Source organism: Phyllobates terribilis, unplaced genomic scaffold (assembly GCF_046119375.1).
Source record: "Phyllobates terribilis strain yellow unplaced genomic scaffold, ASM4611937v1 Scaffold_63__1_contigs__length_7903474, whole genome shotgun sequence".
NCBI classification, from domain to species: Eukaryota; Metazoa; Chordata; class Amphibia; order Anura; family Dendrobatidae; genus Phyllobates; species Phyllobates terribilis.
The window spans coordinates 2997918-3015983 of NW_027362823.1; the positions used below are offsets into that span (position 1 = coordinate 2997918).

The following is an 18066-nucleotide window of genomic DNA, read 5'->3' on the forward strand; positions in this document are numbered from 1 at the left end:
CAGATTACAAGCTCATTTTGGTTCAACTTCAGCAACTGTGCATTGCATTGCCATGTAATGTGATGCAATGCTATCTTTCTAGCTCTCCCTTTTAACTTCCTTTTGGATAAACAGACATATTAGGCAAGCATTTTGGAGCTTTCACCTAAATAACTACAGGTGGTGAGATAAGCTGCACAATATAATTGACCTTTCAGTATATTGTTGCACACACACCATCTATTTAGCAAATGCCCTTGTTATCAACAGCAGCCTTTTAAACTCACCTGAGCTAACAGGTATGTGCGCTGGTTACTCTGCTGCGCTTAAAATTTCTTTTTTGGTTTGCTACAATGCCTTTTCTGAAACGTTGTCTCCTTCTGCTGGAACACTGACTTCTTTCATTTAATGCCTGCAGACTATAAAAGAGAACCCAACCCAAAAAGTTTGGTTGATTAGTCTGTGGCATTCTGTTAAACTGTTGCTTATGGCGGTCTCTGTGAGCTTCTCAGCGACATTCAGCCAGCCAGGTATCCTGCCTGCAGTAGATGGAATGTGGCAATGGAACGCTGGCTGCGCGTGTCATAATAGGCTCTGAGCCTTTATATACCTGTGCACAGCAGCAGCCACCTTCAGTCTGCTGCTGGACAGCCAGCAGCAGCAGCAGGAGAGGTATGTAATCAGGAGCCCTCCTGCTAAGGGTAGACAGCTGCTCGTTCCACCCCACCCCCCGCCTTAATTGGTTCTCCTCCCTTCCAACGGTGTTGAGGCGGGTGGGAACAGCAGGGGGTGAAGGTGCTGTGTTTAAAGAGGTGGAGTTATGCAGATCTAAAACGCGTGGATTGCAGCAGCAGCAAGCCGAAAAGTGCAGGCATGTAAGGGTTCTAGAGGTTGACAACATGTCTTCTTAACGGGAGTCCAGGAGCTCATCTCCACAAATGGACTTTTCAGGATCCTTGGGTGGCTCCGTAGTTTGAAACCAATTCTGGTTATCGCTTCTCGGCCTTTTGGCTAAGATCAAGTGTAGTATCTGTTCTTATCAGTTTAATATCTGATACGTCCCCTATCTGGGGACCATATATTAAATGGATTTTTAGAACAGGGAGATGGAAAAAGAGCTTGCTCTGTCCACTCCACGCATTGACCTGGTATTGCAGTATCTCCAGGACCGGTGCACCCCTTCTTTAATGCAGTTTCAAAAATCAGAAAGAATTGAATTCAATGTTTTTTGTTCATTTTGCTTGTTTGTCGGATTTTGGGATGGACTCTTTGGCTTTGCTTTTCTTCTCCTCATTGGATTTTTCATGTTCAAAGTTGCAGAAGCCAGATTACAAGCTCATTTTGGTTCAACTTCAGCAACTGTGCATTGCATTGCCATGTAATGTGATGCAGTGCTATCTTTCTAGCTCTCCCTTTTTACTTCCTTTTGGATAAACAGACATATTAGGCAAGCATTTTGGAGCTTTCACCTAAATAACTACAGGTGGTGAGATAAGCTGCACAATATAATTGACCTTTCAGTATATTGTTGCACACACACCATCTATTTAGCAAATGCCCTTGTTATCAACAGCAGCCTTTTAAACTCACCTGAGCTAACAGGTATGTGCGCTGGTTACTCTGCTGCGCTTAAAATTTCTTTTTTGGTTTGCTATAATGCCTTTTCTGAAACGTTGTCTCCTTCTGCTGGAACACTGACTTCTTTCATTTAATGCCTGCAGACTATAAAAGAGAACCCAACCCAAAAAGTTTGGTTGATTAGTCTGTGGGATTCTGTTAAACTGTTGCTTATGGCGGTCTCTGTGAGCTTCTCAGCGACATTCAGCCAGCCAGGTATCCTGCCTGCAGTAGATGGAATGTGGCAATGGAACGCTGGCTGCGCGTGTCATAATAGGCTCTGAGCCTTTATATACCTGTGCACAGCAGCAGCCACCTTCAGTCTGCTGCTGGACAGCCAGCAGCAGCAGCAGCAGGAGAGGTATGTAATCAGGAGCCCTCCTGCTAAGGGTAGACAGCTGCTCGTTCCACCCCACCCCCCGCCTTAATTGGTTCTCCTCCCTTCCAACGGTGTTGAGGCGGGTGGGAACAGCAGGGGGTGAAGGTGCTGTGTTTAAAGAGGTGGAGTTATGCAGATCTAAAACGCGTGGATTGCAGCAGCAGCAAGCCGAAAAGTGCAGGCATGTAAGGGATCTAGAGGTTGACATCATGTCTTCTTAACGGGAGTCCAGGAGCTCATCTCCACAAATGGACTTTTCAGGATCCTTGGGTGGCTCCGTAGTTTGAAACCAATTCTGGTTATCGCTTCTCGGCCTTTTGGCTTAGATCTTGTATCTGGTCAGAAGGATCCTATAGTGTCTCCCCCTCGGCCTTGCAGCATCGCCACTTAGGTGGCTTAAGCTGCCTGCTGCTATTGGGGGGGGTCCAGAGGAAACGAGAGGTGATAATGGGCGTCAAGATTCGCTATGCCGGGACTGATGATATTCGGGTCAAAAATGCTTTTCGCATTGATATTGAGGAGTCGAAGAGGAATTTCTTTAACCTGCGGTTCTTGGTGGAAGTCGTCATCTTCAAGATTTTGAATGTTGGTCGTGGAGACATCATTTGCCTACAGGAGTTCCCAAAGAATGGCCGGTACGTTTTAGTCCTTGATCGTATGGCAGCTTGCCAGAATCTTTTCAAGACTCTAAAGGATCAGCAAGCCTTGGATCATCCGGCTCTTGATGGGCTTACATTCACGGTATTGTATACTAAGGGGGAAGTGCCAGTTGTTGTGTTTATGCACAACCCCCTTGTGGATGTGGAGGACATTACTAGATTCCTGAACCGTCATTGCAGCTATGTGTCCTACTCACACAAGGTGAGGAATGAGGTGGGCTTGTGGACTGGCAAACACAAGTTTTTTGTTCGGTTCCAGGAGGACCCCCAGGGACCTGGGGGTATCCACTACCCTCCCCTCAGTTTTGCCATCGGGAGGGATAGAGGGTATATGTTTTTTCCTGGTGCTCCGCGTTTTTGCAGGAAGTGTAAATCCTTTGGACACTACCAAGAGGACTGCACGGTGGAGAAGTTTTGTGGGAAATGCAATAAAGAGGGTCATCTGGCAATGGAGTGTACTAACTCCATGGTTTGTAATGCATGTGGCGAGGAGGGACACGCTTTCAAGGACTGTCCCCATCGTTCCAGGTCATATGCAGAGGCCGTGTCCCCACGTCCTACTACTGCCGCCACTATTGGTGAGGCGATCGAGGCAGTAAGGGACTTCATGGAAGAGATGGAGCAAGCACCCGATCCTGCTGGTGGAAGCGCTGTTGAGATAGAGCCTGCAGATATGTCAATTCTGCTTGATGTGAGTGGTGAGGGAGAAGTGAGCGGTTCACTCTCCACAACGCCGGTGTTGGCTTTGGAAAGCTCAGAGGCAATTCATGAAGGTGGTGGTGGCCAGGGTGACTTCACCGGGGCTGTGGTGAGGCCCCCTGATGAGGACTCTGATGTGTCTTCTGCAAAGAAGTTCCGGCCAGATTTTTCACCTGCCAGTATTGGGAGCATCAGCCCCTTAAGTGATAGGAGCTATCCCGAGAGCTACAGTGCCTCTCCTAGGAGGTCTTTTTTTGAGGAGGGGGCCAGCATTCTCTGCTTAACATCAGGAATCGAGTTTCAAGACGAGAAAGGTTGACTCTTCGGTGGGGGGTATGTTCTTTTTTACCGAATATGGTTAAAAAATGGGCTCCAACGTGGGCTGTAGTGTACTGTCAATAAATGTAAGGCTTATAAAATCTAAGCCTAGAAGATTGGCTATACTGGAAGAACTAAAAAATCTTGGAGCAAATATTTACTGTCTGCAAGAGTGCGGAATTGAAGAGTCACCTCCTGAAAAGGACTGGGTATATGGGCATAGTATTTGGTCAGGTTCAATGACAAACAAAAATGATGGTGTGGGGATTTTGTTGGGGAATAGGGATTTAAGTTTTGAAAATTATATGGTGGTGGAGCCAGGTCGTTGTATAATGGCAGTGGTTAAGGGGAGAGGGTGGAGGGTGAAAATTGTTAACGTGTATTGTCCAATTAACAAAGGGGATAGGTTAGCACTATTAGAGAAAATATGTTTATTTTTGCCTGGAAGGATTCCAATATTATTAGTTGGTGATTTCAATTGTGTTTCTGAAGGGGAAATTGATGTCACGGGTAAGGTCCTTAATCAAATTACATCTGATTTTTCTTTTTTAGATGCAGCGGAATTTTTGAGTAAGCCACCACCGGCCACATATAGAGCTGATAGGGGAGGAATAGTGTCCAGGATTGACCGCATGCTGTATACAAATAGAGGTTTGGTGTGTAAATTTTTTAAACAGCATGTTTTTTCTTTCACAGACCATGAATGTTTGTGGGGTATGTTTGAAGGTGATAAAAAAAAGGTGCATGGTGTTGGGGTATGGAAGCTAAATGTTAGGTTGTTAGAGGATGTTAGGGTTATGAGAGACTTCGAAAGTAAGTATGAATGGTGGAGGTCTAGGAAAAATAATTTTGTGGATGTGACTGTATGGTGGGATTGGGTGAAAGTGGAAATTAAGAATTTTTTTAGGAGGTGGGGTTATAAAAAAGCAGCAATTGAAAGAGGCAGATTTAAAGATTTAAATATGAGGATTGAGTGGTTACATAAAATGAGTATGAAAGGAATTGATGTTAGTGATCAACTCAGAGGAGCGAGAGATGAGATGAAGCGTGTTTTGGAAAAGCGTGGGAAGGAAATTATTTTTAGGACGAGAGTTGAGCATTTGGATATGGATGAGAAGTGTACGAGGTACTTTTTTAAAAAAATGTGCAGTAAAAAAGATGAGTTGGATGAGGTTGTAAATGATAATGGTATGACTGTGGTTGGAAGGGAAGTGTTGGATGAGGTACATAGTTTCTATAGTAGTTTATTTGAGTCTAAATGGGTGGATGGGGGTTTGAAAGAGCATGTGTTAGGTATGTTGGAGAGTCAGCTTGAATCAGGGGAACGTGAGTGTTTGAGTGAGGATATTGTTTTTGATGAGGTTAAAAAGGCGGTGGATGGTGCGAAAAAGAATAAAACACCTGGGAAAGATGGGTTGCCTGTGAAGTTTTATGTAAAAGCATGGGATGTGATTGGTGTTGATTTTGTGGAGGTATGTCAATATATGTGGATGAATGGTGTACTTTGTAATTCCATGAAAGAAGGAGTAGTTGTTTTACTATATAAGAAGGGTGAGAAAAAGAATTTGCGTAATTGGAGGCCGATTACATTACTCAATGCAGATTATAAAGTCTTTAGCAAAATTCTGGCTAACCGTATGCGTGGGGTGATTGGAAGTGTGGTTGGTGATGATCAAGTGTGCGCGGTGCCAGGTAGGTGTGTGACTGATAACCTCTTGTTGTTGAGAGACGTAATTGGAGATTGTATGTTTAGGAAGGGGAAATGTATGGTTTTTTGTGTGGATTTTGAGAAAGCTTTTGATAGAGTGTCGCATGCGTTTATGTTTGAGGTGTTATTTAGGATGGGTTTTCCTAGTGTTTTTGTGAATGCCATAAGGTGTTTGTATGATGGTGTGGTGAGTGAAGTGTTAGTGAATGGATGTTTGAGTGAGAAGGTGTGCATAAAATCAGGGGTCAGGCAGGGGTGTCCGTTGTCCCCTGTCCTGTTTATAAGTGTGATTGAGCCCCTGTTGTGCATGATTCGGAAAGAGAAAGTGATGAATGGTCTTCTGATCCCAGGGAGTGGTGGAAAGACTGTAAAGGTAATGGGGTATATGGACGATGTTGTTGTGGTGAGTGATAATATGGCTGCTATGAATCGAGCAAGGTTGCTTTTAGATTTCTTTTGTGGTGCATCTGGTTTTAGGGTGAATTGGGGGAAGTGTAGCTTTAAGTGTTTCGGGGATTCGAGTGTTAGGATGGATGGTGTGATATGTGAAGAAGGTGCTATTAAGGTTTTGGGGGTGTGGTTTAACAAAGATCTGAAAGGGAATGAGAGTTGGGATGAATGCGGTAAGAGGATTGAACAGAAGTTAAATTTTTGGAGGTTACGGGACTTGACATTGTCAGGCAAAGTCCTTATTATTAAGTCAGTGATTCTTCCTATGTTACTTTTTGTGTCAGTGGTTTTTCCAGCCCCTTATAGGGGTTTTAGGCGGATTGAGAAGCTAATTTTTACGTTTTATTGGGGAAGTAAGATGGAAAAACTTAAAAGGGAATATTTGTGTAAGTTACGTGAACATGGGGGAATGGATTTCCCAAATTTTGAATTTTGTCTTGGTTTAAATTATATTAAAACGGTGGTTGTTCTGTTAGGTAGGGATAACAAGACGGCTTTTATGATTAAATATATGGCTGGATGGATGTTGTTTGGGTTGAAATGGATGAGAAGGGATGCAAGAGTGCCTGTTTCGTTTAAATGTCCAGTGTGGTATGAGTTTGTTGAAAAATTTGTTGTCAAGCATGATTTGTTGGATGTTCCTATGGGTGATTTCAAAGTGATAAGGAATGTAAGGAGAAGGATGCGTGTTAGAGAGTTTGAATGTAACATTAGGGGCTTGAGATCGAGTGAAGCGTTGTGTGTATGGAGGAACCTGAGTATAAAAGGAATATCGAATAGGCAGCGTGATATCGTATGGATGAGTTTGCATGAGATTTTACCTGTGAGAGAGGTACAGAAGAGGAGGGATCTGATTAGAACAGAGGTATGTCCGAGGGATGGATGTGGGGCGAGTGAAACTGTTATGCATTTGGTTTGGAATTGTGATTATGCTCAGAGTGTTTGGAAGGGAGTGGGTGGTTTATGCAAGGAACTAGCGGGCGTGAATTTTATAAATTGGAGAGTGGTAATGTTTGGGATGGGTGCAAGTAGCCGGGTGAAAGAGAGATCGTTGTGGTTGATAATGGCATGTGTAATAGAAAGTCTGTGGGACGTTAGGAATTTGTGTTTATTTAAAAGGAAAATAATCTCAGTTAATAATTGTGTTAGGATGGTTTTGTCAAGGTTATACATAGTTTATTTATGGGACAGCCGTGGCGGTGGTGGCTCTGATTCAGAAGGTTTTTGGAAAGTCAAAAAATGGAGGTCACTGGTAAAGTACCAGTAAGTCCTTGTTTAAGTGTTGTGATCTGTCTTTTTTTATGATAATGGTATGTTTTATAGTTTTTTGTCCATTCAAAAGGTATTACAACTGTTTCAGTATAAAGTTATAAATATGAAATAAAGAAAGTACCATTATGATGTAAGACTGGGCAACGTAGTATGAGTTTTTATACTATTGATTGTTGCTTGAAAAATTTTACTGAATGGTATAAAAAAAAAAAAAATCTGTTCTTATCAGTTTAATATCTGATACGTCCCCTATCTGGGGACCATATATTAAATGGATTTTTAGAACAGGGAGATGGAAAAAGAGCTTGCTCTGTCCACTCCACGCATTGACCTGGTATTGCAGTATCTCCAGGACCGGTGCACCCCTTCTTTAATGCAGTTTCTAAAATCAGAAAGAATTGAATTCAATGTTTTTTGTTCATTTTGCTTGTTTGTCGGATTTTGGGATGGACTCTTTGGCTTTGCTTTTCTTCTCCTCATTGGATTTTTCATGTTCAAAGTTGCAGAAACCAGATTACAAGCTCATTTTGGTTCAACTTCAGCAACTGTGCATTGCATTGCCATGTAATGTGATGCAATGCTATCTTTCTAGCTCTCCCTTTTTACTTCCTTTTGGATAAACAGACATATTAGGCAAGCATTTTGGAGCTTTCACCTAAATAACTACAGGTGGTGAGATAAGCTGCACAATATAATTGACCTTTCAGTATATTGTTGCACACACACCATCTATTTAGCAAATGCCCTTGTTATCAACAGCAGCCTTTTAAACTCACCTGAGCTAACAGGTATGTGCGCTGGTTACTCTGCTGCGCTTAAAATTTCTTTTTTGGTTTGCTACAATGCCTTTTCTGAAACGTTGTCTCCTTCTGCTGGAACACTGACTTCTTTCATTTAATGCCTGCAGACTATAAAAGAGAACCCAACCCAAAAAGTTTGGTTGATTAGTCTGTGGCATTCTGTTAAACTGTTGCTTATGGCGGTCTCTGTGAGCTTCTCAGCGACATTCAGCCAGCCAGGTATCCTGCCTGCAGTAGATGGAATGTGGCAATGGAACGCTGGCTGCGCGTGTCATAATAGGCTCTGAGCCTTTATATACCTGTGCACAGCAGCAGCCACCTTCAGTCTGCTGCTGGACAGCCAGCAGCAGCAGCAGCAGGAGAGGTATGTAATCAGGAGCCCTCCTGCTAAGGGTAGACAGCTGCTCGTTCCACCCCACCCCCCGCCTTAATTGGTTCTCCTCCCTTCCAACGGTGTTGAGGCGGGTGGGAACAGCAGGGGGTGAAGGTGCTGTGTTTAAAGAGGTGGAGTTATGCAGATCTAAAACGCGTGGATTGCAGCAGCAGCAAGCCGAAAAGTGCAGGCATGTAAGGGATCTAGAGGTTGACAACATGTCTTCTTAACGGGAGTCCAGGAGCTCATCTCCACAAATTGACTTTTCAGGATCCTTGGGTGGCTCCGTAGTTTGAAACCAATTCTGGTTATCGCTTCTCGGCCTTTTGGCTAAGATCAAGTGTAGTATCTGTTCTTATCAGTTTAATATCTGATACGTCCCCTATCTGGGGACCATATATTAAATGGATTTTTAGAACAGGGAGATGGAAAAAGAGCTTGCTCTGTCCACTCCACGCATTGACCTGGTATTGCAGTATCTCCAGGACCGGTGCACCCCTTCTTTAATGCAGTTTCTAAAATCAGAAAGAATTGAATTCAATGTTTTTTGTTCATTTTGCTTGTTTGTCGGATTTTGGGATGGACTCTTTGGCTTTGCTTTTCTTCTCCTCATTGGATTTTTCATGTTCAAAGTTGCAGAAGCCAGATTACAAGCTCATTTTGGTTCAACTTCAGCAACTGTGCATTGCATTGCCATGTAATGTGATGCAATGCTATCTTTCTAGCTCTCCCTTTTTACTTCCTTTTGGATAAACAGACATATTAGGCAAGCATTTTGGAGCTTTCACCTAAATAACTACAGGTGGTGAGATAAGCTGCACAATATAATTGACCTTTCAGTATATTGTTGCACACACACCATCTATTTAGCAAATGCCCTTGTTATCAACAGCAGCCTTTTAAACTCACCTGAGCTAACAGGTATGTGCGCTGGTTACTCTGCTGCGCTTAAAATTTCTTTTTTGGTTTGCTACAATGCCTTTTCTGAAACGTTGTCTCCTTCTGCTGGAACACTGACTTCTTTCATTTAATGCCTGCAGACTATAAAAGAGAACCCAACCCAAAAAGTTTGGTTGATTAGTCTGTGGCATTCTGTTAAACTGTTGCTTATGGCGGTCTCTGTGAGCTTCTCAGCGACATTCAGCCAGCCAGGTATCCTGCCTGCAGTAGATGGAATGTGGCAATGGAACGCTGGCTGCGCGTGTCATAATAGGCTCTGAGCCTTTATATACCTGTGCACAGCAGCAGCCACCTTCAGTCTGCTGCTGGACAGCCAGCAGCAGCAGCAGTAGGAGAGGTATGTAATCAGGAGCCCTCCTGCTAAGGGTAGACAGCTGCTCGTTCCACCCCACCCCCCGCCTTAATTGGTTCTCCTCCCTTCCAACGGTGTTGAGGCGGGTGGGAACAGCAGGGGGTGAAGGTGCTGTGTTTAAAGAGGTGGAGTTATGCAGATCTAAAACGCGTGGATTGCAGCAGCAGCAAGCCGAAAAGTGCAGGCATGTAAGGGATCTAGAGGTTGACAACATGTCTTCTTAACGGGAGTCCAGGAGCTCATCTCCACAAATTGACTTTTCAGGATCCTTGGGTGGCTCCGTAGTTTGAAACCAATTCTGGTTATCGCTTCTCGGCCTTTTGGCTAAGATCAAGTGTAGTATCTGTTCTTATCAGTTTAATATCTGATACGTCCCCTATCTGGGGACCATATATTAAATGGATTTTTAGAACAGGGAGATGGAAAAAGAGCTTGCTCTGTCCACTCCACGCATTGACCTGGTATTGCAGTATCTCCAGGACCGGTGCACCCCTTCTTTAATGCAGTTTCTAAAATCAGAAAGAATTGAATTCAATGTTTTTTGTTCATTTTGCTTGTTTGTCGGATTTTGGGATGGACTCTTTGGCTTTGCTTTTCTTCTCCTCATTGGATTTTTCATGTTCAAAGTTGCAGAAGCCAGATTACAAGCTCATTTTGGTTCAACTTCAGCAACTGTGCATTGCATTGCCATGTAATGTGATGCAATGCTATCTTTCTAGCTCTCCCTTTTTACTTCCTTTTGGATAAACAGACATATTAGGCAAGCATTTTGGAGCTTTCACCTAAATAACTACAGGTGGTGAGATAAGCTGCACAATATAATTGACCTTTCAGTATATTGTTGCACACACACCATCTATTTAGCAAATGCCCTTGTTATCAACAGCAGCCTTTTAAACTCACCTGAGCTAACAGGTATGTGCGCTGGTTACTCTGCTGCGCTTAAAATTTCTTTTTTGGTTTGCTACAATGCCTTTTCTGAAACGTTGTCTCCTTCTGCTGGAACACTGACTTTTTTCATTTAATGCCTGCAGACTATAAAAGAGAACCCAACCCAAAAAGTTTGGTTGATTAGTCTGTGGCATTCTGTTAAACTGTTGCTTATGGCGGTCTCTGTGAGCTTCTCAGCGACATTCAGCCAGCCAGGTATCCTGCCTGCAGTAGATGGAATGTGGCAATGGAACGCTGGCTGCGCGTGTCATAATAGGCTCTGAGCCTTTATATACCTGTGCACAGCAGCAGCCACCTTCAGTCTGCTGCTGGACAGCCAGCAGCAGCAGGAGAGGTATGTAATCAGGAGCCCTCCTGCTAAGGGTAGACAGCTGCTCGTTCCACCCCACCCCCCGCCTTAATTGGTTCTCCTCCCTTCCAACGGTGTTGAGGCGGGTGGGAACAGCAGGGGGTGAAGGTGCTGTGTTTAAAGAGGTGGAGTTATGCAGATCTAAAACGCGTGGATTGCAGCAGCAGCAAGCCGAAAAGTGCAGGCATGTAAGGGATCTAGAGGTTGACAACATGTCTTCTTAACGGGAGTCCAGGAGCTCATCTCCACAAATGGACTTTTCAGGATCCTTGGGTGGCTCCGTAGTTTGAAACCAATTCTGGTTATCGCTTCTCGGCCTTTTGGCTAAGATCAAGTGTAGTATCTTTCGAAAAGGCGGTTTTGGATGTTGGCCGCCCTAGTAGATTGATACATTATGCACACTGGGGTTTAGGCGCTTGTTAGTACGCCAGGTGGCTAATATAGTCATCTGGTGGAAAGCATGGCCCCCAGGATCGACGCCATTGGGCCGGGGAAGATCGAAAGCCCGAAGTGTGAAGTGCCCCAGGAGTGGTGACCCTGGGGTGCCTTAACTCACTGGGATTGGGAACCCCACTTGAGTTTATGGCACATTTGCACTAGCACTTCAATATTTCTTTCTTCACACACACCCTTATTCCGGGCCTTCTGGCCTTAGGATGGGGAATTTTTCAATTCCCGGTCGAAGGTCCGGGCAGTATTATACTGTGAAACCTTCACTATTTATTTAATTTTTTTGTCACTGTGTGTCCACTTTTTCACGTGTGTCCACGTCCTTACTAGGATTTTGTCGGGATGCGGTTCCCTTACGGGTTCCTCTCTTGGCAGGTCTAGGGGGGGAGTGTGTGGCCATCAGGTTCCGCTCCCCCCTGAACCCCCCTGGCTCTCCTTTTTCGGGAGGAGAGCGTTGTTGGCTCCCCTCTTCCGGGAGGGGAGCACAGTCTTTGGCTCCCAGTGCCTTGCTCGGGTGAGAACTCGGGCAGGTGCTGGGGGTAAGATTGGGTCGCCTCTGGCTCCGGCTGGAGGTGGCTATTTGTCCCTGTTCCTCGCTGTGGCCTTCTGGCTCGGAGGGACGGGGAATGGTTTGGGGGACCCTTCTCCTTTTGGAGAGGGTTTCAAGAAGACCAGCATCCTAGTGCACTTTTTTTGTGGCACTTGTCACTTTTTTAAGCGCACTCGGGTTTTGTACACGAATTCGGGCTTTCGAAAGAAAAAAAAATCTGTTCTTATCAGTTTAATATCTGATACGTCCCCTATCTGGGGACCATATATTAAATGGATTTTTAGAACAGGGAGATGGAAAAAGAGCTTGCTCTGTCCACTCCACGCATTGACCTGGTATTGCAGTATCTCCAGGACCGGTGCACCCCTTCTTTAATGCAGTTTCTAAAATCAGAAAGAATTGAATTCAATGTTTTTTGTTCATTTTGCTTGTTTGTCGGATTTTGGGATGGACTCTTTGGCTTTGCTTTTCTTCTCCTCATTGGATTTTTCATGTTCAAAGTTGCAGAAGCCAGATTACAAGCTCATTTTGGTTCAACTTCAGCAACTGTGCATTGCATTGCCATGTAATGTGATGCAATGCTATCTTTCTAGCTCTCCCTTTTTACTTCCTTTTGGATAAACAGACATATTAGGCAAGCATTTTGGAGCTTTCACCTAAATAACTACAGGTGGTGAGATAAGCTGCACAATATAATTGACCTTTCAGTATATTGTTGCACACACACCATCTATTTAGCAAATGCCCTTGTTATCAACAGCAGCCTTTTAAACTCACCTGAGCTAACAGGTATGTGCGCTGGTTACTCTGCTGCGCTTAAAATTTCTTTTTTGGTTTGCTACAATGCCTTTTCTGAAACGTTGTCTCCTTCTGCTGGAACACTGACTTCTTTCATTTAATGCCTGCAGACTATAAAAGAGAACCCAACCCAAAAAGTTTGGTTGATTAGTCTGTGGCATTCTGTTAAACTGTTGCTTATGGCGGTCTCTGTGAGCTTCTCAGCGACATTCAGCCAGCCAGGTATCCTGCCTGCAGTAGATGGAATGTGGCAATGGAACGCTGGCTGCGCGTGTCATAATAGGCTCTGAGCCTTTATATACCTGTGCACAGCAGCAGCCACCTTCAGTCTGCTGCTGGACAGCCAGCAGCAGCAGCAGCAGGAGAGGTATGTAATCAGGAGCCCTCCTGCTAAGGGTAGACAGCTGCTCGTTCCACCCCACCCCCCGCCTTAATTGGTTCTCCTCCCTTCCAACGGTGTTGAGGCGGGTGGGAACAGCAGGGGGTGAAGGTGCTGTGTTTAAAGAGGTGGAGTTATGCAGATCTAAAACGCGTGGATTGCAGCAGCAGCAAGCCGAAAAGTGCAGGCATGTAAGGGATCTAGAGGTTGACAACATGTCTTCTTAACGGGAGTCCAGGAGCTCATCTCCACAAATGGACTTTTCAGGATCCTTGGGTGGCTCCGTAGTTTGAAACCAATTCTGGTTATCGCTTCTCGGCCTTTTGGCTAAGATCAAGTGTAGTATCTGTTCTTATCAGTTTAATATCTGATACGTCCCCTATCTGGGGACCATATATTAAATGGATTTTTAGAACAGGGAGATGGAAAAAGAGCTTGCTCTGTCCACTCCACGCATTGACCTGGTATTGCAGTATCTCCAGGACCGGTGCACCCCTTCTTTAATGCAGTTTCTAAAATCAGAAAGAATTGAATTCAATGTTTTTTGTTCATTTTGCTTGTTTGTCGGATTTTGGGATGGACTCTTTGGCTTTGCTTTTCTTCTCCTCATTGGATTTTTCATGTTCAAAGTTGCAGAAGCCAGATTACAAGCTCATTTTGGTTCAACTTCAGCAACTGTGCATTGCATTGCCATGTAATGTGATGCAATGCTATCTTTCTAGCTCTCCCTTTTTACTTCCTTTTGGATAAACAGACATATTAGGCAAGCATTTTGGAGCTTTCACCTAAATAACTACAGGTGGTGAGATAAGCTGCACAATATAATTGACCTTTCAGTATATTGTTGCACACACACCATCTATTTAGCAAATGCCCTTGTTATCAACAGCAGCCTTTTAAACTCACCTGAGCTAACAGGTATGTGCGCTGGTTACTCTGCTGCGCTTAAAATTTCTTTTTTGGTTTGCTACAATGCCTTTTCTGAAACGTTGTCTCCCTCTGCTGGAACACTGACTTCTTTCATTTAATGCCTGCAGACTATAAAAGAGAACCCAACCCAAAAAGTTTGGTTGATTAGTCTGTGGCATTCTGTTAAACTGTTGCTTATGGCGGTCTCTGTGAGCTTCTCAGCGACATTCAGCCAGCCAGGTATCCTGCCTGCAGTAGATGGATTGTGGCAATGGAACGCTGGCTGCGCGTGTCATAATAGGCTCTGAGCCTTTATATACCTGTGCACAGCAGCAGCCACCTTCAGTCTGCTGCTGGACAGCCAGCAGCAGCAGCAGCAGGAGAGGTATGTAATCAGGAGCCCTCCTGCTAAGGGTAGACAGCTGCTCGTTCCACCCCACCCCCCGCCTTAATTGGTTCTCCTCCCTTCCAACGGTGTTGAGGCGGGTGGGAACAGCAGGGGGTGAAGGTGCTGTGTTTAAAGAGGTGGAGTTATGCAGATCTAAAACGCGTGGATTGCAGCAGCAGCAAGCCGAAAAGTGCAGGCATGTAAGGAATCTAGAGGTTGACAACATGTCTTCTTAACGGGAGTCCAGGAGCTCATCTCCACAAATGGACTTTTCAGGATCCTTGGGTGGCTCCGTAGTTTGAAACCAATTCTGGTTATCGCTTCTCGGCCTTTTGGCTAGGATCAGGTGCAGTGATCTAAAGGTTGCTGCCTTGGTCTCGGCTAGGAGGTGCCTGGGGTACCCGACTTGTTGGCCTTGGGGGATCGCTCTCTCTTAACGGAGGGAGCTTCACCTCCTTGCAGCTATTGGCATGTCGGCTTAGTCCCCGGACAACGGGGAGCGATCGCGTCTTGTCTTCGGGGCGACCCGAGGAAATAAGGGCGTTTTCCTTTGCTGAGCTTTATCGCTTAGTGGGCTGTGTAAGTTCTTGGGGTACCCCTCCCTCGGTCTTGGGTTTGTTCCTGCTTTTGTGGGATTCATTCCCTTGTTACTATTGGGGGAGGGCTTAGTCCCTGAGGGCCGAAAATGCCTTTTCCTTTTGGATTTGCGGTGGGGGAGACTCCACTGCGACAGTCCATTAGAATCATGGTGGATGAATGCCAGCGCCATGAGAAGAATCTGCAGTACATCGTGCATGAGATTCTTTTTGGGTTCTTCCACCTGGAGCGAGATAAGATCCTGTGTCTTTACGATCAGGAATTCCGTGGGCGATATACCATTTCCTTTATGGCTAAATCATGCTGTGATAATATCCATGCAGCACTGATGGTTGCGGACAAGGACGATGAGAGACTGAACGGGCTGAGCTTTGACTTCCTGTACGGTGAAGAGGAAGTACCCTTGGTGATCTTCATGTACAGCCCATTCGTCTCTGAGGGCGATATCGAAACCTTTTTGAAGCGTTACTGCAAGTCAGTGCGCTTCTCACATGATATCCTCAACTCCCAGCGCTTCTGGAATGGGAAGAGGAAATACCTGGTGAAGTTCCATCCAGATCAGAGCGGCATTGGTGGTCTTCACCACCCGCCTGCTAATTTTGCCATTGGTAATGTCAGGGGATTCCTACGCTACCCAGGAATGCCCCTTCAATGCCGGAATTGTCATGAATATGGGCATACACGAGAAAATTGTACAAGGGCTCATGTAGTCTTTTGCAACAAGTGCGGTAAGAGTGGGCACACCTCCGCTACGTGTGACTCTGAGATCGTATGTAACCTATGTGGGAAGGCAGGTCACGCCTTCAGGAATTGTCCGAGCAAAAAGTCAAAAACATATGACATGTTTAAGTCAGGTCAACTGACTATCCAAGAATACTTCGGAGGGAGTATTACTACACCTGCCCCTGGACCTGGGTTGGCGCACGCTGACGGGTCCGGAACAAATCCTTCAACGGCTCCGCCAGAGGGCCCGCTCGTAGTTCCACAGAAGGACGGTCGTAGGGGTTCCATAAGATTAACCGAGGGTTCGCTCTCTGTGGAATTGATCGATGTTCTGGCTCTAGATGTTGCCGTATCTCAGAGTCAAGAGGAAGGGTCCTCATCCAGCATGAATGCACCACCGGCATTATGTGGAACTGAGGAGACCTCTAGTACCCCGATTAAGCAAGCACCCAGATTCGCCACACCATCATCGGTGATCTTGGGTAAGGGCAAAAAGGGTACGCTCCTTAATCGATCAACCAGTGTGTCGGATAGAGAGACCTCTAGGGCGCGAAGTAAAAAGGACCCGGCTAAGACCCAGTCGAGCCCTGGTCCTCGAACCAGAAGTCGCAGTAGTTCCGTGACCAGACCAGAGGACAAGACGACCCAGAGGGATGACACCCGTTCCATAGACCAGACCGCCATGAGGACTGCAGATGCACAGGACTTGGAAAAGATGGACAGCTCCCAGCCTCTGAAAAGGCAACGGGAGGACGTAAAGCAACCTGATATCCAAAGAAAACACGGATGTCGAGGTCCAGATGAGGAGTCAAAAGTGGATGATGCCTTTTTGCCTGCTTCAGATCCCGGTAATATTAAACAAATCCTGACCCCTGGAGATGCGGAGGAGGAGGTGCCGTGTATTGACTTCTTCCCATCTTCAGATCCTGATTCTTCTTAATGTCTGTTCCTTTTAAAATCTCCTCACTAAATGTGAGGTCCCTAAAGAGCCCTACACGTAGGGCTGCTTTATTTTCTTATTTAGAGACATTGGACTTTGATTTCTGGTTTCTACAAGAATGTGGTATACAGAGTAATTTAAATTATAAGGACTTAAAAGAAGACTGGAAACTGGGCGCTTCTGTGTGGTCCGGTGCTAATGACTGTCGTGCTGCCGGAGTTGGACTACTTTGCCGTGGACATTCTACCATCATTCAATCTGTGACTGAAATTATACCTGGCAGAGCTATTTTAATACATCTTGTTTTTAATGGACTTTCTTTACGTTTATTAAATGTGTACGCTCCTCCTGGGAAGCAGGAAAGGGCGGATTTACTTGAAATATTGCCATTATTTTGTGTTGGGTCAACCCCCCTGCTAGTGGGAGGAGATTTTAATTGTTTACGTGATGGGGAATCCCGGCAGGGTGGGGATGTGAATCGTAAAGACCGTACCTCCTATTTGTTGAAAAGTTTAATTGATGATTTTAGATTACAGGACTGCTGGAAGGAACTCTTGCCGGCGGATCCAGGTGTTACATGGTCCAATGGAAGAGTTTCTTCTAGAATTGATTTCATATTTGCTTCTACTGCCTTTAAACCTTGTAAATGTTTTCTTTTATCTAATTTATTCTCTGATCATAAAGTTTTATCTGTGTTTTTAGAGTTAGCAGGGGAACAAAATACCTCAAGAGGCCCATGGAGATTAAATACAACTCTCCTAGAGGATATTGATATTCAAAAGAGGTTTGTGCAGGCCTACCAGTGCTGGCAATCAAAGAGAGACCCCCGCGCCTCGATGCTGGATTGGTGGGAGAGCATTAAACCTAAGATTAAATTATTTTTTATTAAGGCAGGGAAAATGAAAGCAAAAAAGAAAAAGTAGTGGTTTTATGTTTTTAATATGAGATTACAAGTACTCTTTAAACTAAAAGAAGTTGGTATTGATGTGGATGATGATATTGCAAATCTTAAGTCTGAAATAAAAAATGCTCTTAATGAAAAAGGAAAACAAATAATTTTTAACTCCCATGTACAGCACCTGGAGGAAGGAGAGAAATGCTCCCGATTCTTCTTCAAAAAGGTAATGGGGAGGAGGGACGCAATCCTAAATCTTGAAGGTGAAAATGATATTAAGGGTATGTTAGGAAAAGCTTTTAATTTTTATCAACTTCTTTTTAACACTAAAGTTATAGATCCATCCTTTTTAGAGTATGCTATTAATTCCCTTGATTTTAAGTTAGATATTTTAGACCAGGGTATTTTATCTAGGGATCTCACCAGTGAGGAACTTTTACAGATTTTTAAAAGTTTCTCCAGTGGGAAAGCCCCTGGGGAAGACGGTCTACCGATTGAGTTTTATCTGACTTTTTGGGGAATTTTAAAGAACGATATGTTTTTATTGTTTAAAGAAGCTTTTAATACTAAT

General features: G+C 44.6%; 6 non-coding genes and 1 pseudogene across 6 annotated transcripts; all 7 read left to right on the forward strand.

The window, feature by feature from the left end:
- The first annotated feature begins 970 nt into the window (after positions 1 to 970).
- Positions 971 to 1161, forward strand: LOC141192711 (U2 spliceosomal RNA). Its single transcript, XR_012266020.1, has one exon. It is a non-coding gene; the product is annotated as a U2 spliceosomal RNA (small nuclear RNA).
- A 6100-nt stretch (positions 1162 to 7261) lies between these two features.
- LOC141192519 (U2 spliceosomal RNA) lies at positions 7262 to 7449 on the forward strand. The gene has a single exon (XR_012265900.1). It is a non-coding gene; the product is annotated as a U2 spliceosomal RNA (small nuclear RNA).
- Positions 7450 to 8564: 1115 nt separating this feature from the next.
- On the forward strand, positions 8565 to 8755 carry LOC141192713 (U2 spliceosomal RNA). The gene has a single exon (XR_012266021.1). It is a non-coding gene; the product is annotated as a U2 spliceosomal RNA (small nuclear RNA).
- Positions 8756 to 9870: 1115 nt separating this feature from the next.
- LOC141192715 (U2 spliceosomal RNA) lies at positions 9871 to 10061 on the forward strand. The gene has a single exon (XR_012266023.1). It is a non-coding gene; the product is annotated as a U2 spliceosomal RNA (small nuclear RNA).
- Positions 10062 to 11170: 1109 nt separating this feature from the next.
- On the forward strand, positions 11171 to 11262 carry LOC141192640 (U2 spliceosomal RNA; annotated as a pseudogene).
- A 790-nt stretch (positions 11263 to 12052) lies between these two features.
- LOC141192547 (U2 spliceosomal RNA) lies at positions 12053 to 12235 on the forward strand. Its single transcript, XR_012265920.1, has one exon. It is a non-coding gene; the product is annotated as a U2 spliceosomal RNA (small nuclear RNA).
- Positions 12236 to 13350: 1115 nt separating this feature from the next.
- LOC141192716 (U2 spliceosomal RNA) lies at positions 13351 to 13541 on the forward strand. The gene has a single exon (XR_012266024.1). It is a non-coding gene; the product is annotated as a U2 spliceosomal RNA (small nuclear RNA).
- Positions 13542 to 18066: the final 4525 nt, after the last annotated feature.